At 41.7% G+C, this 25,715-nt stretch overlaps 1 protein-coding gene and 2 non-coding genes across 4 annotated transcripts in view; 1 reads left to right on the top strand and 2 right to left on the bottom strand.

The window, feature by feature from the left end:
• The window catches only part of PLPPR1 (phospholipid phosphatase related 1), a 289,407-nt gene that overhangs the window by 88,843 nt on the left and 174,849 nt on the right, over positions 1-25,715 (top strand). The window lies entirely within an intron of this gene.
• LOC119948611 lies at positions 8,681-8,813 on the bottom strand. Its single transcript, XR_005456995.1, has one exon. It is a non-coding gene; the product is annotated as a small nucleolar RNA SNORA7 (small nucleolar RNA).
• On the bottom strand, positions 11,284-11,421 carry LOC119948558. The gene has a single exon (XR_005456947.1). It is a non-coding gene; the product is annotated as a small nucleolar RNA SNORA7 (small nucleolar RNA).

The following is a 25,715-nucleotide window of genomic DNA, read 5'->3' as shown; positions in this document are numbered from 1 at the left end:
TTTCCTGATTTTTGAGCATGTTGATCATTTCCTGGCCCTATATACAAGAGAGTGTTTCAGATTTCCCCATTCCTTAGGAGGAGGCATTTGTTTTTTTCCATTAGTAGTGGAAATGATCAGCACACTTAAAATCAGAAAAAAAAATTGCCTTTATACAAGATGAAAAATGAAACACCCAATACCTTTCTTTCAATGATATTTACTGAGCACCTCCTGGCCCTTTGGGTGGGTATAATGGAAGTGGAAGACATAATCCATGCCCAAAAGGAGTTTATTGTGACCCGTGTAGCCACACGGGTACACTTACGCATGCATGTGAGTGTGTTTGCATACAGCTAGTTTTAGTGAGATTTCATTCATATATGAATATGGTCAAAAAGACAATTTCCTTTACTTGTGCACAGTGGAAGATAGCAGGGCACCTTTTCTTGCTCTTTGCCATATTATGGGGGAGCAGTGTAAGCACTGTAGGCACCTGGGAATACACAACAGAAGGAAGAGGCATTGCCCTTCCACTCAAGGGACTTCAAATCCAAAGGGGAAGACAAGCAAACATAAAGCCAAACATCTAAAAGATAATCAGTGGTATTTATTGAGCACTAGAGTAGAACTACAAATAAGCCATTTAATGAAACAATGAAGAAACAGTGAATAAACAGATGTACAGTGAGAGTTAGGGTGAATGTGGAAGCATGACTGGGAATATTTTTTGGAGGAGAGGGCTCTTTAGAAGGCTTTGGAGGGGAGAGTGACAAAAATCATTCTGAGAATGATATTCAGGGTCATCATTTTATCCCCATTTATCATATATACTGTAGGATCAAATAAACCGTGGTTTGATATTCCAGGTACACAAAAAGAGGATAACACCTCCCACTCTGTTTTTGTAGCTTAGTTTTCATATACTTGCATCTATTTAACTTGGGTTAACACTTTGCCACGTAGCATGGCTGTCCATAGTCAGACAGTAGAAAATTCCTGCTTTGACCCAAATCTACCTAGTGTAACTAATTTTAAACTCTGTAGGGATCACCCTGTAGACTCTCATGTTTCAGGAGCCATGAAGTCCTAGTCCTGCCTCAGATTATGCATGCACATAGCTCTCCTAGTTTAAAGAGGCACTACTGATGATGAGATTTGTGTCAATGTGTGGGAGGGTGGCTGATAAGACCAATGTATGACTAATAATCCCCTCCACAATGTATGGCAGTCAAGATTTCTGTAATGAAAGATGCATGACTCCAGGTTTATAGAAACTATCATAGGGAGACGAGAGGAGGAAGATGAAAAAAAAAGCGTTTATGATACTCTCTTCAGGAAAACTGGCTCTTCTCAGCTTAATTGTTAATTAACCTATGAGGTGCTGGGGGGGTCTGGCGGCACCTGGAAAGTACTCCTGTTGCCACCGCTAGTTTATAAATGGAAAACTGGAGTCCCAAATGAGTGAGTGATTTGCCCAAGTTACCTAGTCAGTAACTGAGGCTAAAACACAGTTTTCCTGTGCCCCATCCACTACTTCAGATTGTCTAAATCATTTTTCAGGGGTAGAGGAAAAAGAGAGCAAAGCAGGGAATATTTCACTTCTACATTTTGGTGAAACATACCTTAATGGCTATCTCAGCCATTAAGAGAAGCAGCTAGGCCTAGTGGAAAAAGCAAAGGCCTGGGAGTCAGGATCTGGGTTCTAATCCCAGCTCTACCACGTACCTGCTGTGTAACCTTGGGCAAGTCACTGCATTTCTCTGTTCCTCGGTTCCCTCATCTGCAAAATGGGGAATTTAGAGCCTGTTCTCCCTCCTATTTATACTGTGAGCCCAATGTGGGAACTGATTATCTTGTATCTACCCCAGTGCTTAGTACAATGCTTGGGCACATAGTAAGTGCTTAACAAATAACACAATTATTATTATTATTTCTTTTTATTATCAAGTCTGATCCAGTTAATGATAGCCAATTTTAATGTTAAAAAATCATACTGGTAAATCGAATTTTAAGTGCAATATTTTATCTTCTATAGGCATTGATGATCCAGATGAATGTAAGGAGGACAATCTATTCTGCTCTTTTAGGTGTTCCCTGGGTGGTGTAGTGCCAGGCAGATAAGAATCAATTGATTACTTGGAGAATTAGATTTCATTACTCCTATCTTATCCTTGAAATTAGCTCCTGGTTGTAAAGTTGTGCAGCTTATTTTAAAATACAGTACTGTCCCTCAACTTCAGAAATATAATAATGATGGCATTCATTAAGCACTTACTATGTGCAAAGCACTGTTCTAAGCGCCGGGGAGGTTACAAGGTGATCAGGTTGTCCCCCGGCGGGCTCACAGTCTTAATCCCCATTTTACAGATGAGGTAACAGGCACAGAGAAGTTAAGTGACTTGCCCAAAGTCACACGGCTGACAATTGGTGGAGCCGGGATCTGATCCCATGACCTCTGACTCCAAAGCTCTTTCCACTGAGCCATGCTACATTTCTTATGTAATAGCTGATTAAGAAAAGATACTTTCAGAAGCTGTAGGTAGCAGTGCCCTACCCTCAGGGGATGAGGGAATTATTTTGTCTTGAGGTGACACTTGTATCTTTATATTTCACATGGTGATTGGTGTTATTCAATAATCAATCAATCATATTTATTGAGAGCTTACTGTGTGCAGAGCACTGTACTAAGCACTTGGGAAGTACAAGTTGGTGACATATAGAGACAGTCCCTACCCAACAGTGGGCTCACAGTCTAGAAGGGGGAGACAGAGAACAAAACTAAACCTATTAATAAAATAAATAGAACAGATATGTACAAGTAAAATGAACAAATGAGTAAAAAATATGTACAAACATATACATATATACAGGTGCTGTGGGGAAGGAAAGGAGGTAATGGGGGGGATGGAGAGGGGGAGAGGAAGGAGAGGGCTCAGTCTGGGAAGGCCTCCTGGAGGAGGTGAGCTCTCAGTAGGGCCTTGAAGGGAGGAAGAGAGCTAGCTTGGCGGATGGGCAGAGGGAGAGCATTCCAGGCCGGGGGATGACGTGGGCCAGGGGTCGACGGCAGGACAGGCGAGAACGAGGCACGGTGAGGAGATTAGCGGCAGAGGAGCGGAGGGTGCTGGCTGGGCTGTAGAAGGAGAGGAGGGAGGTGAGGTAGGAGGGGGCGAGGTGATGGAGAGCCTTGAAGCCAAGGGTGAGGAGTTTCTGCCTGATGCGCAGATTGATTGGTAGCCACTGGAGATTTTTGAGGAGGGGAGTGACATGCCCAGAGCATTTCTGGACAAAGACAATCCGGGCAGCAGCATGAAGTATGGATTGAAGTGGGGAGAGACACGAGGATGGAGATCAGAGAGAAGGCTGATGCAGTAGTCCATACGGGATAGGATGAGAGCTTGAACGAGCAGGGTAGCAGTTTGGATGGATAGGAAAGGGCGGATCTTGGCAATGTTGTGGAGCTGAGACCGGTAAGTTTTGGTGACGGCTTGGATGTGAGGGGTGAATGAGACAGCGGAGTTGAGGATGACACCAAGGTTGCGGGCTTGTGAGACAGGAAGGATGGTAGTGCCGTCAACAGTGATGACCTGTTATATATATGTTATATTGCCTGTTCAATAACCTGTTATAGAGCGTGAGGTTGGAATTCTGAGAAAATACAGAGAACTTTCTCTTTAACATATGAATAGCAGTTCAGCAAATGCAGTATTACTCTTGATATATAGCTGTCTTTTTGTATTAGAAGATGACACTGCTGATTTTAAAATCTTAACTGAGCAGGTCAGGAGGGCTGAAAAATGAATGTATGCATGACTGACAATCCATTCCACACTGTTTGTACATGAAGATGGTTTCTTGTCACACCAGCGTGTTTGCCATTTGCAGCACCTGTCAGTTTTCTAATCTGCCTTTTGATTTCCCGAGATTACTCAAGTCTTTGTCTAGAAAAGCAACCCCTTCCTAATTACTTCAGACCTAAAAGTCTAATTGATACTCTTGTGCACCAATCATTTTGCTGCTATATGATACTTTCTGAGACTGGCCTTTAATCTGCCACCTGACTGGATTGTGTTTTGTTTTTTTTCCCCCCACACACACCAATTACCTCCCGAGGAAGTAAAATCCTACCTGATTCTAGCCGCCTAACTTTTGACCCTACTAAAACGTAACTCTTTAAACTTAGCCTAAAATTTATTCATGATTCATTGCCAAACCCTTTTGTCCTTTTATCACATGAGAGAATGTGAAGTGATTGATTGGTTTTCACTATAACCTTCATAATTCTAAATGCCTTCATTAGATTTCCTTTCATCACCTCCCTTTTGGGTTTCCCTTCAATATACAAGTCCTATCTACATCTCAAATCACATTCACCACCCATCACTGAATCTAAAATGTTATCATCTCCTCAATAAATTGACTATCCAGGATTGCTTTTTTCACCACTCCAAAATATCTGCTGAGCAGGAGTTTATCTTGTATCAATCCTGAAGCCATGCATTGCTCCTGAATCCCAAGTGCAGTTAATCATAAAGATGCATCCTTTTTACCTGAGCAGCCTCTGTCTTTGAAGATTAAACCAAGCTCCTGAATGCACTGCAAACATGGTATTTGATACAGTTCTATGTGTGTGGCAGGGAAAGTGTCTACCAACTCTGTTATATTGTTCTCTCCCAAGTGCTTCATACAATGCTCTGCACACAATAAGTACTCAGTAAATACCATGAATAGAAAAACAACATGGCCTAGTGGATAGAGCACTGGCCTAGAAGTCTAAAGGACCTAATCCCAGCTCTCTCACTGATCTGCTGTGTGACCTTGGGCAAGTCACTTAACTCTCTGTGCCTGTTACCTCATATTAAAAATGAGAGTCCCAAGTGGGACACTGACTGTGTCCAACCTGATTAGCTTGTATCTACCCCAGGACTTATTCCAGTGCCTGGCACATAGTAAATGCTTAACAAATGCCATAAAAAATACCAATGATTATTCCTTTTCCTTATCACGCTGTTTTGTAGTTTTCTTCCTCCCATTCTTTTTCTCTTCCATCCCTGATATCTCAATACTTACTATGTGAAATGGGTGAATTTTACTCTATCTTCAAGTTCATGTACAACTGTTCATGAAGGCTATGTGCGTGCTGTATGTTATTGCAAGCTATTAAAGAGAGGTTAACAATCACCATCATCACCATAATGGTATTTTTAAGCACATACCAGGTGCCAGGCACTATGCTAAGTGCTAGAGTATTTAATAGATAATTATACCAGACACAGTCCCCATGCCACATGGGGTTCATGGCCTAAAAGATGAGAAAATTGAAGGTCCAAAAGGTTAAATGACTTGCCTAAAGTCCCAGAGGATTCCAGCGGTTGATCTGGGATTATAATCCGGGTCTTCCAACTCCCAGTCCTGTGCTCTTTTCACTAAATCTACCAGGAGAAGCAAATGTGGGTAGCCAAGAGGAAGACTTAAGGGAAGAGGGATAGGAGGAAGGTGGATAGAAGAAGATGTGAATCAAAGAGGAATTTGAGAAGAAGGATTAGTAGGGATAGGGTGAGGGAGGTGTATAAAGCACCCAGATATTCTGGGCAGCAGTGATACCAAGAACTGTGACAAAATGTTTGCTCCCCGAAGATTCTTGTAAATGGAATTTGGGAATCCTCTTTAGATATTAAACAGGATATATCTTTTCCAACTACTACCTGAGCACTCCTGGGCCAACTATAATGTATGTACTCACAACAACCTGTTGCACTTCTGGACATCTTACATACTCCATTACTTAAGCACTAACCCATGTACATATTCCCCCTTTTCTGCTTCCTCTTATCTGTATTGTTGTCTTAGTAATTGTCTTTCTCACTATACTGTAAATTCCTTGAGTGCAGGGATCTTGTCTACTAACCATTGCACTCTCCCAAGTACAGTAGATGCTAAGAGCTCAATACGTACGACTGAATGAATGAATCTATCATCTCCAATTCCAGGAATTCCTAAGAACTTCTCAGGCTTCACAAGGATTAACAATTTAAAGTGAAAACTCAGAATAGAAAATAGCTATCATCACAGCTGTTGGAAATCATAGCCTGCTCTTCACCTATACTTCTGCCTGCTCCCATGATGGCACGGTGTAATAAATAGTGCTATATATGCACATTCCACAGTCACCTGTGATGATCTTTGCAATAAAGCTTACGGTACTGAAGCCTAGAATACTTACCTTTTGTCTGAAGCTTTAAAGGACTAACTCAAAATAAATAGCATCACATATGGTTGTGAATCTAGTTCTGTCCCTATAATGTATTCACCCCAAGAGGCGCTATGGCACTGCAATTTGTTTTGCAATTCAATTTTTTAAAATCATCAGCTGTGGGAATTCTTAATTTCTCAGCTACCCATGCCTTTAGAAACATTAGGCAAATTTAAAGGTTCATGAATCCAGTACTCTCCCAGTCAGTAGTAAACATTGCTAAAGAATTGAAACCAAAAAATAAAAAGTGAGTTTTATTCTATCCCCTTCTCAATGTAACAAGGTGATTGATTGATTAATATATATTATACCCTGAGAGAATTTTAGATATATGTCTAAACCAAGAGGATAGAACTGTGAATTCTAAACTCTTAGAGCTGGAAAAGACCTCAAGAGAACATCTGTTCCAGCCCTTTGCCGAGAGGAAAGTACATGGCTAAACTTACCCTGTCAGTTGGATGTCTACTCTTTCCTTAAAAAACTTAAAGGATGGAGATTTCACAACATCCCGTGGTAGTTCACTTCAATATCGTATAACCCTGATACTCGAGAAGTTCTTCCTTAGGTCCCAACAAAAATCCCTCCTGCATTATTTTAAGACAATTTTCTCTAAGTCCTCAGTGAACATAGAAAAGAACTGGTTAATTCTTTCCCATAAAAAGCCACACACACACACGTACAACACAAAGATAGTATTAGCCATCCTTTAGCATTCTCTTCTCCAGAATAAACCACCCCAGTTCCTTTCACCTTTCCTCATAGAACCTTTGCCCATCCCTTTAATAGTTTTTTGTCATTCTTTTCTGGGCTCTTGCCACTTTAATCAATCAATTGTATTTGAGTGCTTATTGTGTGCAGGACACTGTACTAAGCACTTGGGAGAGTACAACACAATATAACAGACACATTCCCTGCCTACATTCTTCATATCCTTTTTAGTTTGAGGGCCCAAACTGAACATGGAAATCTGAAGCATTAGAAAAATTACTTCTTGATTCTTTCATATCATCCTCCAAAGGTTGGCAAGCCATACTTTAGAAAGCAGTGCATCATTCATGTACCCTCCCCACCAAAGAGCTGTAACTACCAGTGGAAGTTCCATCACCTACTTTGAAAATGGATTTAATGATTCCCTTTTTGGCCCCTTTCTTCACAGGAAAGGGAGTCCAGAATCCACTACTACTTGAATCATTTGACAGAATACATCTGGACCTTGTAAAAGTGAAATTTTACAATGCTCTTTCAACAAAACAGATCGATAGTCTCCTATTTCTCAATTCTGGAGGACTGTGAGGACTCCCGTAATATGACTGTTTTAATTTATTCCTAACCTGCTTCCTCCCTTCCTCCTCCAAAAAGAAGCAGTTTTTGAGAGAAAGTAGGAAGTGTCTGCTCTACTGTGGTTTTTTTTTTTTTTAAAAAAAAGCTTTAGATGACTATGAATTATATCCATGCTCAGGGCAGAGCAGTGGGGAGCCCAAAGTGTGGGGAAGTCATAGCATTTCCTGCTCAGATTATACCTGTTTCTTACACACAGAAAACAACAGGACGGTTAGGCTAAGCTCAACACATACCGGGAAATGATAATAATAATAATTACAGTATTTGTTAAGCACTTACTATGCTCCAGGTACTGTACTAAGCGCTGGGGTGAATACAAGCAGATTGGGTTGGACACGGTCCCTGTCCCACGTGGGGCTCACAGTCTCAATCCCCATTTTACAGATGAGGTATCTGAGGCCCAGAGAAGTGAAGTGATTTGCCCAAGGTCACACAGCAGAGAAGTGGCAGAGCTGGGATTAGAACCCATGACCTTTTGACTCCCAGGCCTATGCTCTAGCCACTATGCCATACTGCTTCAATGGACATTTATATCCATATATATATATAAATGTGTATATATACATACAAGAACACACAGTGAGGAAAATAGGAGCACTGATATATAAAAAACCCAGCTAAATGACTACACAAACACTGATAAGGCAGTGTGCCTAGTGGAAAGAGCGTATTACTGGGAGTCAGGAGACCAGGGTTCTAGTCCGAGCTGTGACACCATGGGCAAATCACTTAGCTAGGCTGGGCCTCAGGGTTGTCACATAAAATTGGGGTAGAATGCCTGTTCTCCCTCCCACTTAGACTGGGAGCCCTATGTGGGTCAAGGACTGTGTCTGATCTGATTATCTTGCACCTACCCCAGCGCTTATCACACTGCTTTGTGGTGGTGGTTGTCTTATCTTTTGAGTCATGTTCGACCCATAGCGATGCCATGGACACATCTCTCCCAGCATGCTCCACCTCCATCTGCAATCTTTCTGGTAGTGTATCCAGAGAGTTTTCTTGGTCAAAATATGGAAGTGGCTTACCATTGCCTCCTTCCACGCAGTAAACCTGAGTCTCCCCCCTTGACTCTCCCATGCCTCTGCTGCCCTGTACAGGTGAGTTTTGACTTGTAGCAGATTGCCTTCCACTCGCTAGCCACTGCCCAAGCTAGGAATGGAGTGGATATGCCTCTGCTTGACTTTCCCTCCCAGAGACTGGTAGAGTACTGGAAACTGTCCAGGTGTAAGCCTGAGAGGTGACACTGCTTGGTAGATAGTGCTTAATAAATACCTTTTTAAAAAAATCACATAGGATTATGGAGACACAAATACACAGAAGTAGAGAAAGACAAATGCAAAGGCAGACCACTGTACAGAAAAAAGATATGTAAGCTATCCATTTTAAGTATGTATTATAAAATTTGTCAAAATGTATTAATACAAATGTGAAAACTTGAGCACCTAGCCCTTTGTTCCCACTGACTTAGTAACTAATAAAATATCCTTTACTTTATATGGTGTGTTCTTAGAATGCCACGGCCATGACATGAGGTTTTACCGTATAATCGTAATAGAGATGCAGTTCCCAGAAGAAATCATTTCCCTTCCCACTAATGTTTCTAGGTCATGGTGAAAGGGCTAGGACAGCTGAGCTCCCACTGGCTGTATAATGACTGCAGTAAATGGGAATGCTTCATCATAAAATGTTTTTTTTAAATCTAACTTCAATGTCAGAATTTGAAAGGCACATGTTTAAAACATACACCTGGTACAATCTGTGCTTTCAAGGTAATCTACTAAAATTGTTACATTGCTGCACACTGCTGTATTGGGAAGGAAACACAGGGAATGATCAAGACAGAGAATGAGTTGACCAGAATGCAATTTCCAGTTTTGCCAATGTCGTAGTTGAGCAAGTCATTTCATTAACCCACACCTCAATTTCTCATTGGGAGAATTCGAATAAGAACATCTGCTACACATTTACCTCTTAGGGGTAAGACTAATGAGGCAAAGCATATGAATTGCTGTGGTTTCCTCAGATGACAGGAGCTGTGTGAGTATAATTAAAAGGTTTTTTTTTTCCTGTATTAACTGAAAATATGATTTAGCCTTTTGAGAAATTTCTTTTGAGGAATGGACCTGATTTTTACAAGGGACAGTGAGAACACATGAACATGAGAAACAAAACACTAGATAAAATACAAAGGAACCAAGAACAGAGTCATTGAAATTTGTGTGGGAAAGAAATATCAGGACATCATTGATAGGGTACTTTGGAATTAGACTGAGCCCCCTCCTTCTTCTCCCCCTCTCCAACACCCCCGCCTTACCTCCTTCCCTTCCCCACAGCACATGTATATATGTTTGTATGTATTTATTACTCTATTTTACTTGTACATATTTATTCTATTTATTTTATTTTGTTAATATGTTTTGTTCTCTGCCTCCCCCTTCTAGACTGTGAGCCCGCTGTTGGGTAGGGACCATCTCTATATGTTGCCAACTTGTACTTCCCAAGCGCTTAGTACAGTGCTCTGCACACAGTAAGTGCTCAATAAATACGATTGAATGAACGATTGAATTAATTCTTGGTGGAGAAGGCATTATTCATTCAGTCATATTTATTGAACTCTTAGTGTGTGCAGAGCCTGCTACTAAGAGCTTGGAATGTACAATTCAGCAGTAGAGACAGTCCCTGCCCACACCGGGCTTGCAAATTATACTTCATGGTAGTATTTCAAATCTGCTGCAGCTAAAAGGTGGATACAATACCTCATACATTTATAGATGAGCTCTTATCCCTGTGGACCTCACAATACTTAAATACCAATCTATCATTTCATCCAGCACTGATAAACAACCTCTTGTAGCCAGGAGGTGGGGGGAGGAAGGAATATGGCAGCTGTTTAACAGCACATAACAACACCATGTGACAGCATAGGAAAGGAGTGAGGAAGGTTATTATACCCCCTGGAGACACTGGGACATTTTAAGATGTGGCATCTACCTATAAATTAGAATTTGGTCAGCATGCTTGGATACACATGCATATTAATATTTAACATTTATTGAACTCTAACTATGAGTTAGGTACTCTAAATACAACAGAAACTAAGACACCATCCATGGGATATGACAGTCTAAATCAGGGCAATAGACAGGACATAACATACATGAGGGAAGTAATGGTTAATATCCTGTGGAGATAAGTGATCACAAAACTCAACAGTGTAAAGCAACTTACCCAGAAGGGCTACAGTCATTTGTCCACTCTGCAAGATATTGAATGGCCAGTTTAGGTTTCTAAAAGGTACAGCTGATAATGTTACACTCCTGCGCTAATGTTTTGATTTAGAGGTGGCCTGATTTATCGCAAGCTCAGGCCCAAGTGCGGTGCATGAAATGTGGAGTTTTTGTCTCTAACATTGGTTCAGATGAAGGCGTACCACCATTTGAATAAGGAACAGCAGTTTTTTCAGTGCCCAAGCTTTTATATCAAGAACTGGTCCTGTCTTATACTGTTATTTCAACCCATAGTGACACCAAGGACACATCTCTCCCAGAACGTCCCGCTCTCCATCTGCAATCATTCTGGTAGTGTACACATAGAGTTTTCTTGGTAAAAATGCAGAAGTCATTTACCATTCCCTCCTTCCATACAGTAAACTCGAGTCTCCGCCCTCGACTCTCTGCCATGCCGCTGTTGCCCAGCATGGGTAAGTTTTGGCTTGTAGCAGATTGCCTTCCACTTGCTAGCCACTGCCCAAGCTAGGAATGGAATGTGTATGCCTCTGCTAGACTCTCCCTCCTGTAGCCGAGACTGGTAGAGCAACGGAAACTCTCTAGGTGTGACCCTGAAAGGCAATCAAGAACTGGTGCTCAGCTTTATACTGAGCCTTTCATGTCAATAAGGAAGAAGAGTATTTGATTCTTTGGGGTTGTTGGACCGAGGAATCCCCTACCTTGGACATCTCTAAGAACAGGATGTTCGTTGGCATTAGATCTTTAAGTTGCTATTTTTTTTAAATGGCATTTGTTAAGCACTTACTATGTGCCAGTCACTGTTCTAAGTGCTGTGGTAGATACAAGATAATCAGGTTGGACACAGTCCCTGTCCCCCATGGGCTCACAGTCTTAATCCCCATTTTACAGATGAGATTACTGAGGCACAGAGAAGTGAAATGACTTGCACAAGGTCACACAGCAGACAAGTGGCAGAGCTGGCATTAGAAATCAATCAGGTTCTTCTGACTCCCAGGCCCATGCTCTGTCCATTGGGCCACACTTCTTCTCTGTCTGGAATCTGGGTGGTGGACTTCTTTGGGGTCCTTGTAGCCCTGCAGCTCCCTGACCTCCTCATACAAAGTTGTATTCACTGAAAAAAATACTGAAATGTGGGAATTGCAGAGACCAGGAATCCAGAAGAAACAAAGGAGGAAATGGAGGTTTAGTGGGACATGTATGGTGTTAGGAGCAAGTAGATCTAGGTGTTAGATCCACCGCTGCCACTGTGTGTTCTTGGACAAGTCACTTAACCTTCTGTTGCCCCTGCTTCCTCATTTTGAAAGGGAAACTGTATCTTTTCAGCTTCCCATATGAGACAATTGATGTTAAACGCTCCAAACAGAGAGAAGAATTGTAGAACTGTGAGATTTCTTTTAAAATTTCTAAAGATTCAATTACTGAGAATCCAAGAAAATAATTCTGTTAATCCAAAATAATTTTCAACAAAGAAATCATTTCTTTTCAGAATTGATTTGTTTGCTTTTTGTCACATATTCTAAATGGATAGCACACACAAACCTATTTACAGCCTCCTTAGCACTCACATATATTGATTTATTTTTGACCTCTCTACTTGTCCTGAACTCTGTGGACGGGGAACAAGTAACTCAGTTTTTCTGCACAGTGCACTGCACCAAGTGCACAATCAGTAAATGCTATTACTACTACTACTAATTTCCTAGTTTAATAAGTTGACTTGTCCTTACTTTTCAGTGCTATACCATCTCAGTCCAGTTTGCCTTGTCTTTTCTGAATCTCTTTACAAAACCTGGCAATAAATAGTAAAAAAACATTTCTGACTTTCTAAATCAAGGACAACGTATAATCTCTTTGTCAAACAAAAGATTGTTTCAGGCAGAAGACCACAGATGGTCCATGACTTAAGGCGTTCAATGCGTATGAGCCAAGAGGTTGTTCTACATGTGGAGGGTGGGCTGTACATAGTCTGTAACCTTAAAAGAAGGCCTGTGCATCTGAATGAAATGCTGTCAGTTGAAAGTGAACCTGGATCATCATAATAGTAGTCCCATTTGTGGGGATGGATCAGACTTTTCTTGGCCATTCCCTGCTACCCACCAACCTGGTGTTTTTCCAAGCCCCAGGTTCCTCTGAATCCAGCAAACATTCAAGGTGCTTGTGTGTCCTTCGTCAATAAATTCATTCTGTGGGAATAACAGTGGATTTTTGCGTGACCTCAGGTGAGGGTTAGAAAGATAGTAGTCTAAAACATTCTGATGAAGTTAGTCCTCTTCCTGAAACTGTGAAACCACATTCAAAATTCCTCTGGCAACAGGGAGGTTTTGTAATAAGCATAGCCTTTCATTTCTTTTAGAATTATTCAGTTGTAACTCACATACAGGGACAGCTGATCTAGCAGAGAGAGGAAAAGATAGAGAAGCTGTCCAATTGGTTGGGTTGGAGGTAAAGGAGGAAGAGAGAAGAGTGGAGAGAGACACTGAGTTCTCAAGAAAGCAGAATTAGTGCAGGAGAAAAAGATGGTACGGAGGACAGGACAAGAGGAGAGGAGGAGAGGACAAGAGGAAGGCTAAGGGAGAATAAAGCAGGGGAAGATGTAGTTTCTTAGATGACAGAGACTATGCTGCTGTAGAACTTGGAACTTTCTTATAACTTGAGAAATAGTAATGGGAGTTGAACCTTCATTGAACTACCTCACAAGGATGGGTAATAGGAATGAACGATCAAATAAGAAATTAATTATCTTTCCTGGATTGAGATAATATATATTTTTTAATATTACTCTTTTGGTCTGATGTCTAATTGCCTTGGTTCTGATGGTGAGGACCTGTAGAGGAGATGAGAAGTTGGTGATTGTTCCAGTGGGAGCCTTCAGGTGGAGGACTGGTAAACTCCTGGCTACAGGAGCGCTTCATAGGTGAATGTCAATTAGGGTGGCACTAGGCAAGCTTTCAGGTACCCCAGGTCCATGCCCTGACTTCTTGGCAGCAACAGAGAAGCAGTGTGGTCTAGTGGATAGAGCACAGGCCTGGGAGTCAGAAGGATCTGGGTTCAAATCCCTGCTCCTCCATTTGTCTGCTGTATGAGCTGGGGCCAGTCACTTCACTTTTCTGGGCCTCAATTACCTCATCTATAAAATAGGGATTATGATTGTGAGCCCCAGGTGGGACAGTGTCCAGCCTGATTGGCTTGTATCTACCCCAGTGCTTAGCACAGTTCCTGATATATAGTAAACTCTTAACAAATACCGTAAAAAAAAAAAAAGGTTGTCTTTGGGCCAAGAGAACTAATGGGTGAATGTTTGGGACAGGTCCATATTATGTGCCTTTTAACCCAGATGCCAAGATTACATTTGACTTCATGGGCTGATTTGGAATCATTTAAAAGCAGATGCAGGACTTTGACTGAGACCTGACTATGTTTTATTTCTGTCTTCCCTGTGATTTAACACATTCTCTTTGACCCATGTCAGAAGCTCAAGCAGGCAGAACTATGCTAAATAAAGAAAAATAGTGCGTTTATTTGGGGGTTTTATGGTATTTGTTAAGCACTTACTTTGTGCCAGACATCATGCTGAGAGCTGGGGTAGGTACAAGATAATCAGGTTGGATACAGTCCCTGTCCCACATAGGGCTCACAGTCTTAATCCCCATTTTACAGAGATGGTAACTGAGGCACAAAGAAGTTAAGTGACTTGGCCAAGGTCACACAGCAGACAAATGGCAGAGTTAGGATGGGAACCCAGGTCCTCTGACTCTTTCCACTAGGTCACAGTGCTTCTCGGCATGTTTTTTAAAATACTTAGGGAGAACACTCTGAATCTTTTATTTCTGTATTGCTTTGTGTGCAGTTTTAGAAATGGGATTATGGAAAGGACAAGGTCACTCAGTATGTTAAGCGACCAGCATGTTCTGGCGTTCTGTGATGGTTTCTGGAGCTTGGATGTTGTCTGCTTTTGCCAATGACCCTAAACCCAAAGGTCTTTTCAAATACGAGTTTGTGTGTTATGTAGTTTGTCATTATTACTACAAAGCAGCAGGTAATGTCCCTGAGATTTTGATCAATAAACTGGGAGGGAAGGGCAAGTAACCTCATTTTACAGATGAAGGAAGTGTGATATTGATTGGTTGGGGAACTCATCTAAGGTCATACAATGAGTCAGTTTCCCAGTCTAGTATTTTACCCACTAGTAGTTCAGGTTGTTATTGTGAAACATGTTCCACATTGTTGAATTCCAATGATCAAAGCTGGGGAAATTCTTTCTTCTCCAACCTTTTTTTATGTGCTTTAAACTCAGTCTTTTCTATACAGATATTCATCAAGTCCTACATTAGGAGAGGGAGAATACAATATTTAAGGTTAATTGTGAATGCTGAGGCCGTCTCCTTGGTTCAGTCACATTTCTCTCTTTCTCCAGTGGACTTGTAAAGTTGCCATTCAACACAAAAGGCTTAGCATGACCTCATTATGATAATTAACTATCATAACTCCTGGCATTCATTCAGTCAATCGTATTTATTGAGCACTTTCTATGTGCAGAGCACTGTACTAAGCTCTTGGGAGAGCACAATGACAATAAACAGACCCATTCCCTGCCCACAACAAGCTTACAGTCTAGAGTAGAAATACCTTTTGAGGAGGGTTAAAAATGAAGGTTTTGTTGTTGTTAGTCTTGAGGAGTATCTACAGATTTTCTAGAATAAGAGGAAAAATTATGAAGACTCCATGGCCCAGTGAACAGAGCATGGAATTGGGAGGCAGAAAATCTAGCAGCTCCGTTGCTGACCTGCTGTGTGATCTTGGACAAGTTATTTAATCTCTCTGGACCTGTTTCCTCATCTATAATATGGGGATAAAATACCTTCTCTCCCTATTTCTTGGACTATACCCAATCAAATTGTCTTGTTGCTACACCAGATATGTTTTTTCACACCTAGAAAGCTCTCAATGGGTACCACAAAAATAATTATTATAACTAGAAGACGCAATGTACTTTTTTTTCTTTTTGTCTTGTTTGAATAATACAAATTAAAAATCTTCTTGTGCCTAATCGCTTAGATTTTTGAGGTGGGAAACATTTGTGGTGATGTTTCTCCCCACAGCACCTGTATATATGTATATATGGTTGTACATATTTATTACTCTGTTTATTTATTTATTTATTTATTTTACTTGTACATTTCTATCCTACTTATTTTATTTTGTTGGTATGTTTGGTTCTGTTCTCTGTCTCCCCCTTTTAGACTGTGAGCCCACTATCGGGTAGGGACTGTCTCTATGTGATGCCAATTTGTACTTCCCAAGCGCTTAGTACAGTGCTCTGCACATAGTAAGCGCTCAATAAATACGATTGATTGATTGATTGATTGATTGATTGATTGATTTGCAGGCTGAAATTCCAGAACATTGCTGTCTCATTCATGAGAAATTTGCTACTGTTGCTTTTGTATCTCTCTGTAGAGTCAAATTCACTCATTCAATTATATTGAGCACTTACTGTGTGCAGAGCACTGTAATAAGCACTTGGAAAGTACAAGTTGGCAACATATAGAGATTGTCCCTACCCAACAACTGGCAAATTCCAACATGCAATCTCCTCATTCTCATCCCAATCCAAAATCCTTTTACTTTTCTTTTGACTAATTTTATTTTGAGTCCAGGGATGCATTAAAAGAATTTGAGGCCCTTGACTGGCCCATTAATTGGGGGGAGGAGCCCACTTCACATAACTTTCAATCAGTGAGGGGCAATTATTGAGCGCTTTCTATGTGCAGAGTACTGTACTAAGCACTTGGAAGAGTATGATACAGCAGAGTTAGCAGATGCATTCCCTGCCTACAATGAGTGCTCACTACATCACCACCAACCAGAGTGGTGGTAGAGGTGTATGAACAGCTGTGGGCAGCCTTGGAAACACATTCTGTCTGGGAACCCTGCTCTTTGATAAAGTAAAGTTTCCTGATATGCTTTTCTCCCCTCCCACCTCTGCCCTGTGGCTTACCCCTCCCTAAGCAAAGGTGACTGTGGGGTGGGGTGGGAGAGGAAGAGATGTGGAAGAAAGTATCCCTCCTCCCCCAGTCACGGTGGCACCCCATAATTGAACACACACACACACACACACACACACACACACACACACACACACACACACACACAATCAAATTTCAACTCTACCAAACATCAGATACATTTTCTCCTTTCAATTCAGTATTAGCTTAATGACCTCTCCTAACTAAGGAATCAATAAGATTCCTCCTAGAGATGAAGAGCTAGGGGTAGGGCAGTCATTAGCAACAGTAATTAGTTTCTATCTGTGTTAACCCCCTCCCCCCAACAGATGAGCTAACAAAGACTGGGGCAGGAGATTCCTGGGGACAAGAGGCTTCTCTCTTTAATTTAAAGGGTAGTGTCCCCTTAAAGACCCAGGCACAGTGGCTGTTTTGAGAAAAACACTATCTTTATACAATCCCAAGCAGTGGTTATGTCATGTCGGTAAGGTAGAGAGGAGGTATGGTTTGGGGGACTGGTCGAGGTTCCTGTAAACCCAAGACTTGTCCTGACCTCAAGGACCTTACTGTCCAATGGGAGATATAGACACAAAATAATTTACAGAATAGCAGAAGAGAATGGGAAAATGACACATATTTATGAAGTACCACCACTCCTGCAGCTACCAAAATTCACTTAAAAGAAAATGAGTGGAGTTAAGATTGATGACATTTTTATTGAAAAATCATTTGGAGGTTCTGAAGGGGGCAGATCAAATTTAGAGATTTAGAGGAGTCCAAAGATGGCAGTAAACTCACTTGTTTTTATGGATATAAAATCAACTTTGTATTTCTTAGGTTTACAGAGCCACAATTATATAAACCATGCACCTTTGATTGAATTTTCCAGGTAACTGAGGAAATCACAAGGGCTTGACCCTGGGTAATACAGTTCTGTCTGTCAATCAATTAATCATTTCACTAATATTGAACTCATTTTGTGATGGTGTATGGCCACCTCTGACATAAGGATGGAAGAATTATGGATCCAAAATTACTGACTTTGGAACTAAGGCAATGTCATCAGTATTAACATCATTGGTATTCATGGATGCATACTGTTGGTAGAACACTGTGCTCCTCATTTAGGAACATAGAAGGAGAAAACATGGTTCTTCTCAAACATTCAATCTGTGGCACAGACAGATAAAATGATCTTACTAGAGAAACACTAAGAAGAGAGAGAGGCTAGGAATTAAGCTGAACAGCAGCATTAATGGCCACTAAGTGAAGGACATGATTTCTCAGCCAGAAATTAACTCCCCTTAAAAAGTGCAGCATTCATTATAAACATAGATGTCTATAAATAGCTAGTGGGCAAGCAGTAAAGTTAGCAAGAAGTAAGGAGCAAAACCTTCAAAAATTTTTAGTGGAATTTGTTGAGCACTTACTATGTGCCAAACTTTGTACTAACAACTGGGGTAGATACAAGATAATTAGGTTAGACACAGTCCATGACCTACATGGGGCTCACAGTTTTAATCCCCATTTTATAGATGAGGTACCTGAGACAGAGAAAAGTTTAGTGACTTGCCCAAGGTCACACAGCAGACAAGTGGTGGAACTGGGATTAGGACCCAGGTCCTCTGATTCCCAGGCCCATGCCCTTTCCACTAGGTTATGCTTGCTTCTCCATTGCTTCTAACATCGGTGTGGTTCGATATACTCAAATACTGCCTAACAAACCCAAGGTAATTGTTTACTTGCAGTGAGCTGGTCTACGGATCTTGAAAACTGTCCTAGTTTACAAAGTGTTTTCAGCTCCTCAATTCATCTAACTAAAGCCCTGTAGCAAAGGAACGACGCTCCCACCCACAGCACTTCCAGAATAACCTTTCCTTTCATTGTTCACCATAAGGTTAGACTAGATACAAGTAACCTTATTGAAAGGCCTTGAAGAAGATCTTTTCTCATGAAATTTCCAGTATTTCCTACCTTGGCCTGCCATTAGTGTACACAGAAAATACTCTTTGAGATAAATTGCGTCCAACCGGCCCTGCCCCAATGCAACCACCAGTGTGAAGGCTGGATTCCAATATTCCTAGGAAATATTTGGAATTTTTGGTTTTGTGAGGCATTGCCTCCCCTTTTACTTTCATTTGAAAAGTGTCTGTCTAGGGAACCAACCCTCACTAAATTTGGAGACAAGCCAAGAGCAATCATTCCAGAACCTTGCAAATGAGCACTGTCCCTGCCTGATAAATCCCTCCCTCCCTCCCCCCGCACCCCAGTTCACCACCTGCCTTGGTGAAAGTTTTTGTGTGGCATTATAAAATGATGGAATTTTGAGCTCTTTAGAGGCAAAGGAATTAGCATTAGGATTTTCCTTTTTGTTTTAGAGAAGCCTTTAGTCCCAATTAAATCATCTAAATTACAAGTAAGTGCCTTCAGGTGGACATTTGGAGGTTTGGGCTGCCTTCTGCTATGCAGCAAAATGCTTTATGACTTCAATTAGATGGATTCTGGAGATCTGGAGGGATGAAATGGGACCTGGGTATAATTGGCTTTTTTGTTACTAGACTCCTTGTGTCTAATAAATCTTCTGCTTCTATTGTAAACACTGCAGACTATTTCCTCAAGACTATTTTCTTGAATTAAATAATCAGGCACCCAGCCACCTTGGTTAATCCTTTTTCAAAAAGGAAAGAAGCTTTGTGGAATTACTGGGCAAGGATTGCCTCCGAATACATATTAAAGCCTGGTTATAATATTTCCACTTAGTAAATCATCCATGACATAACATCATGAATAACCTGGTACCAAAGAATTACCCACAGGACCAAAGCTTTGGACTCTTACCCTCCTTTGATACAACATTTGGCACCAGCATCACTAAATTCATTGGCCTCTTGCATTTCATTTTAACCACAATCTCTGATTTATACAATTACCCTGATGGGTCTGACATAGGCCAAATCACTTCGCCTCTAAGAACCTCAGTTTCCGCCCCACTTTCCAAAGCTCTGAGCGCTGTTTTGAGGTAGCATGCATAAAATACTGTGAGTTTCTTGGGAGAAAATTGTGTAAATTCAGGAGCCATTATTGAAGTGAGGCTATCAGTACTGTTACAACTAATAGGATTCCTAATCTTTGCAAATGGCAAAGTAGAAGCATTTGAGTGTGAGTGCTGACAGAAGAGGTCCAAAATTCATGGCAACCCTCTGTATAACTTTTTTATTTGGAAATAGCCCAGTAGGAAAAGTTCCCCAAATTTCATGTTGTATAACCTGGTGATCTGATGGACTCCCCTAAGCGGGCTATTGCTAGCATGCTGTTTTTGTGAGTAGAGCACTGTACTAAGCTCTTGGGAGAGTACAATATAACAGCTACATTCCCTGCCTCCAGTGAGCTTATAGTTTAGAGGATCCGTAATTTATTTTAATATCTATCCCCATCATGGGAACTCCAAGGACTGTAATGTTTCTTCTGGGCTCCCTGGTGGCATTCCTGTGGCTCAAAGAAGTAGAGGCAGGGAAGAGTATTAGGGAGCACCTTGAGCTTCTGGGGTGCCAAGGTCCCAGCGTAAAGTAGAGATGCCTGGAAACTCTGCTTGATGATCTTGTTATCTACCCTAGTGCTTAGTACAGTGTGTGGTACATAATAAGCACCCCCTAGACTGTAAGCTCCCTCTAGACTGTGAGCTTGTTGTGAGCAGGGAATGTGTCTACCAACCTTGTTGTCTTGCAGTCTCCCAAGTCCTCAGTACAGTGCTTGGTGCCCAGTAAATGCTTAATAAATATGATTGATAGGGAACAAGGCCATCAGCCTCCAGCTCTTTGGATACCTGATCCCACCAGCATAGCCTTATGCCAGAATCTACAGAGAGGAGTCACTTGTAGATCTATTTGTGTTTACTTGCCCTCCTCAGTACTACCTTTTTGGCTGCCCTTTGATGAAGTGGTTACATCTGTTTCCAGCAGCATAATGCAGGTATGAACCCCTGTGATGGCTTTATCTGGCTTTTGGGACTTGGAAACCATTTTTCCTTTCTGCTCTATGGTTTCTCCTGCTCTATGGTCATTTGACAAGTGGTGACAGTTTGATTAAAGTAAAAGATTTTTGACAGAAAATCCATCACAGAGGGATTTATGTACTCAATCTTATGATTCAAACAGTGAAGATTTTGCCTGCCTAAGGAAAGTTGAAATTTCAAAGCATTGTTATTGTGTTCATCTTGCTAACATATTATTCAGTGCTTATGGAGCATCAATAATGACTCTGATTCAATAGAAAACATAACAGTGGGCAAATTTATAGGTGGAAGGGTTAGCTAATTACCATGAATACATTCATAAATGTACTATTCAAACTCAGATTCACAGAGATGAAGGGAACCCCAAGATAAAACACATAGAAGAATGTCCTCAAATGAGACAACCTGAATACTTCCATATATCCCAGAGTGACATAAACAGGTTGAGTCAGAGAGGCTGGCAGAGACTGAAACTGTGACATATATATGGAATGGGAAATAGATTGATCACAAATACTATGAATATTTTATAAATATTTGTGGTGTTTTAGTTACAGGCACATTTTAAAGGCACCGTCACAAGTAATTTCAGGTAGTAATAATAATAATGATGGTATTTAAGTGCTTACTATGTGCCAAGAACTATTCTAAACACTGGGGTAGATACAAGATAATCAGGTTGTTCCATGTGGGGCCCACAGTCTTAATCCCTATTTTACAGATGAGGTAACTGAGGCCAGAGAAGTTAAGTGGCTTGCCCAAGGTCACACACCAGACAAGTGGTGGAGCTGTGATTAGAACCCATGTCCTCTGACTCCCAAGCCCGTGCTCTTTCCACTAAGCCATGCTGCTTCTCTATAGTGCACTGTACTAAGCACTTGGAAAATACAAAACAAGGAAGTGATGGTTCCTGCCCACGGGGATCTCCCTAATTTCATCATCAGGGAGCTTCCACCTCTGTCAGGTGTTGTTCAGAGGTGGGAAAACAAGCAAACAAGGAGTTAACCTGACAGCAACTGCTGAGGGCTAAGGCCCAGACATTTTCCATCTTGTAAATCCACCTTCACCACCACCTAAGGCATTTTCCAATCATTTTCCCAAGTCATCTGAAATTTTCTTGAGGAGACGCTGCTAGGAGACCAGAATTTCACCAATCCACTCCAGGTCCCTAGCTGCAACAACTGTGGCTATAACAATTGCTTCAGGCAACAACTGCTTCAGCCTTTGATAAGTGCTGGTCTTAATGGTGCTGTAAAATAGGAGCAGTTTGTTCAGATTCAAATTCAAGTGAGCAGTTTAACTCATGGCTTAGTAGCAAGAGCATGAGCTGTGGAGTCAAAGGTCATGGGTTCTAATTCCAGCTCCGCCACTTATCAGCTGTGTGACTTTGGGCAAGTCACTTCACTTCTCTGTACCTCAGTTACCTCATCTGTAAGGTGGGGATTAAGACTGGGAGCCTCACGAGGGACAACTTGATACAAATTAATCCCAGTGCTTAGAAAAGTGCCTGGCACATAGTAAGCGCTTAACAAATACCACCATCATCATCATCATTACCAGCCCTCCTTTACATGCATTCAAAATATCACTGACAATATGAATCCATTTAGGATTGAGTTTTCTATACCCAGTTGATGGCCAGTTAAGAACAAATACTGCAAACTTTTCAATTATTTGAACCTATTCTTGCAAAACTAAATCTTCTGATTTCCTTTCACGATCTCACCAGTAACAAATTGAGTCATTTTCTCTGCTTTGCCTAAGCATGCAAGAAAACTTTCTGTGGATACAAATGGGGGATTTCTGAATATACAAAAGGATGAATAAATGAAAGCCAGCTTCAGTCCACAAAAAATTGCACTAAGGACAATCATTAAGTATTTTTGACACAAATAATCATTGTGTTAAAGGGGTAATGTACACATCACACAGATAGATTGATTCATTTATGGAGGGACCTAGACTAGAACCTTGAAATAGAATGAATACGTTATTTCTGCATTTCACGTACATTTCTTTTTGTGTGAATTAGTGGTTTAGGAATTTTCTCTAATGCAGTGGCATGCACCACTGACTCTGCTCGGGCCTGATCTGTACTTTTCTAAGTCTGCAATAATGCAATTTTAGAGGTTTTAGGAAACATCTGAAACTGCTTATTAATTCTCCTTGCTGACAGGGTCTTTACTCTTTTCACAACATTTCACTTGTCAAACACTCCTTCATTTTGCCAAAAGACTTTCTTCTTCTATTTCTCTTTTTTAATGGTATATGTTAAGAACCTACTCTGTGCTGGGCACCAATCAATCAATCGTATTTATTGAGCGCTTACTGTGTGCAGAGCACTGTACTAAGCACTTGGGAAGTACAAGTTGGCAACATATAGAGACAGTCCCTACCCAACAGTGGGTTCACAGTCTAGAAGGGGGAGACAGAACAAAACCAAACATATTAACAAAATAAAATAAATAGAATAGATATGTACAAGTAAAATAAATAGAGTAATAAATATGTACAAACATATACATATATACAGGTGCTGTGGGGAAGGGAAGGAGGTAAGACGGGGGGTTGGAGAGGGGGACGAGGGGGAGAGAAAGGAGGGTGCTCAGTCTGGGAAGGCCTCCTGGAGGAGGTGAGCACTCAGTAGGGCCTTGAAGGGAGGAAGAGAGATAGCTTGGCGGATGGGCAGAGGGAGGGCATTCCAGGCCAGGGGGATGACGTGGGCTGGGGGTCGACGGCTGGACAGGCAAGAACGAGGCACGGTGAGGAGATTAGCGGCAGAGGAGCGGAGGGTGCGGGCTGGGCTGTAGAAGGAGAGAAGGGAGGTGAGGTAGGAGGGGGCGAGGTGATGGAGAGCCTTGAAGCCGAGGGTGAGGAGTTTCTGCCTGATGCGCAGATTGATTGGTAGCCACTGGAGATTTTTGAGGAGGGGAGTAACATGCCCAGAGCATTTCTGGACAAAGACAATCCGGGCAGCAGCATGAAGTATGGATTGAAGTGGGGAGAGACACGAGGATGGGAGATCAGAGAGAAGGCTGATGCAGTAGTCCAGACTGGATAGGATGAGAGCTTGAATGAGCAGGGTAGTGGTTTGGATGGAGAGGAAAGGGCGGATCTTGGCAATGTTGTGGAGCTGAGACTGGCAGGTTTTGGTGACGGCTTGGATGTGAGGGGTGAATGAGAGAGCGGAGTCGAGGATGACACCAAGGTTGCGGGCTTGTGAGACGGGAAGGATGGTAGTGCCATCAACAGTGATGGGAAAGTCAGGGAGAGGGCAGGGTTTGAGAGGGAAGACAAGGAGTTCAGTCTTGGACATGTTGAGTTTTAGGTGGCGGGCAGACATCCAGATGGAGATGTCCTGAAGGCAGGAGGAGATGTGAGCCTGGAGGGAGGGGGAGAGAGCAGGGGCAGATATGTAGATTTGGTTGTCATCAGCATAGAGATGATAGTTGAAGCCGTGGGAGCGAATTAGTTCACCAAGGGAGTGAGTGTAGATAGAGAACAGAAGGAGACCGAGAACTGAACCTTGGGGAACCTCCACAGTAAGGGGATGGGAGGGGGAGGAGGAGCCTGCAAAAGAGACTGAGAATGAACGACCGGAGAGATAAGAGGAGAACCAGGAGAGGACGGAGTCTGTGAAGCCAAGGTTGGATAGCGTGTTGAGGAGAAGGGGGTGGTCCACAGTGTCGAAGGCAGCTGAGAGGTCGAGGAGGATTATGATAGAGTAGTTCTTGGGTAGATACAAGCTAATCAGGTTGGACACAGTCCATGTCCTACATGAGGTTTATAGTATTAATCCCCATTTCACAGATGTGGTAACTCAGGCACAGAGAAGTGATGTGACTTTCTCAAGGTCACACAGCAGACAAGTGGCAGAGTAAGGATTAGAACCCAGGCCCTACTGACTCCACTAGGCAACACTGCTTCTTGGCCTTTGTGCTTCTACTTTATTACTGCTGTATGGTTCATTTGTAAATCACATACACATATTCTATGACTTTGTGCTCCCCCAACTGAATATTTGAAAAATTAACTGTAACGTTAAGTGTAACATCATTAACTGTAACCCAAAAAGTTTTCAGAAAATGGAGGGCAGGTAAATTATGTCCCCTGGGAGCCTGTTATAGCTAAATAATTCATACACTTTATTTCAAAGTCCACATGAACTTGTTTTAGAGTAAGGTGCTTTGCAATAGCAATGCTTCAAAGATTTCATCCTTGTCACCTCACTGTCTTTCAACTCTCAGATTCAATTGACTGCTAAATCTTACTCAGTCTTCCTTCTTAACATTCCATGGATTCTCCCCTTCCTCTGGTCCCAAACCACCATCACCTTGGTTCAGGTTCTCATTTATCACAGATGGGCTATTGTATCTACTTACTCACTAGACCACATGCCTCCAGGCTCTCTTCCCTCCAGTCTGTTACATGTTGTTGCCTTCAATCCTTCAGTCAATCAGTGGACTTTATTGAGCACTTACTGTGTGCAGAGTAATAATAATAATAATAATGGCATTTATTAAGCACTTACTATGTACCAAGCACTGTTCTAAGAGCTGGGGAGGTTACAAGGTGATCAGGTTGTCCCACGTGGGGCTCACATTAATCCCCATTTTACAGATGAGGGAACTGAGGCCCAGAGAAGTTGTGACTTTCCCAAAGTCACACAGCTGACAATTGGCGGAGCTGAGATTTGAACCCATGACCTCTGACTCCAAAGCCCATGTTCTTTCCACTGACCACACTGTAGTGTATTAGATGCTAGGGGGAGTACAATACAACAGTCTTGGTAGATGTGTTCCCTGCCCACATGGAGCTTACAGTCTAGAAGGGGAGACAGACAATGAAATAAATTATGAGTAGTTAATAGTTAAACT

This window comes from Tachyglossus aculeatus, chromosome X4, assembly GCF_015852505.1.
Source record: "Tachyglossus aculeatus isolate mTacAcu1 chromosome X4, mTacAcu1.pri, whole genome shotgun sequence".
In the NCBI taxonomy this organism is placed as follows: domain Eukaryota; kingdom Metazoa; phylum Chordata; class Mammalia; order Monotremata; family Tachyglossidae; genus Tachyglossus; species Tachyglossus aculeatus.
Note: the sequence above shows the minus strand (reverse complement) of the source record. Positions and strands in the feature narration are given on the sequence as shown.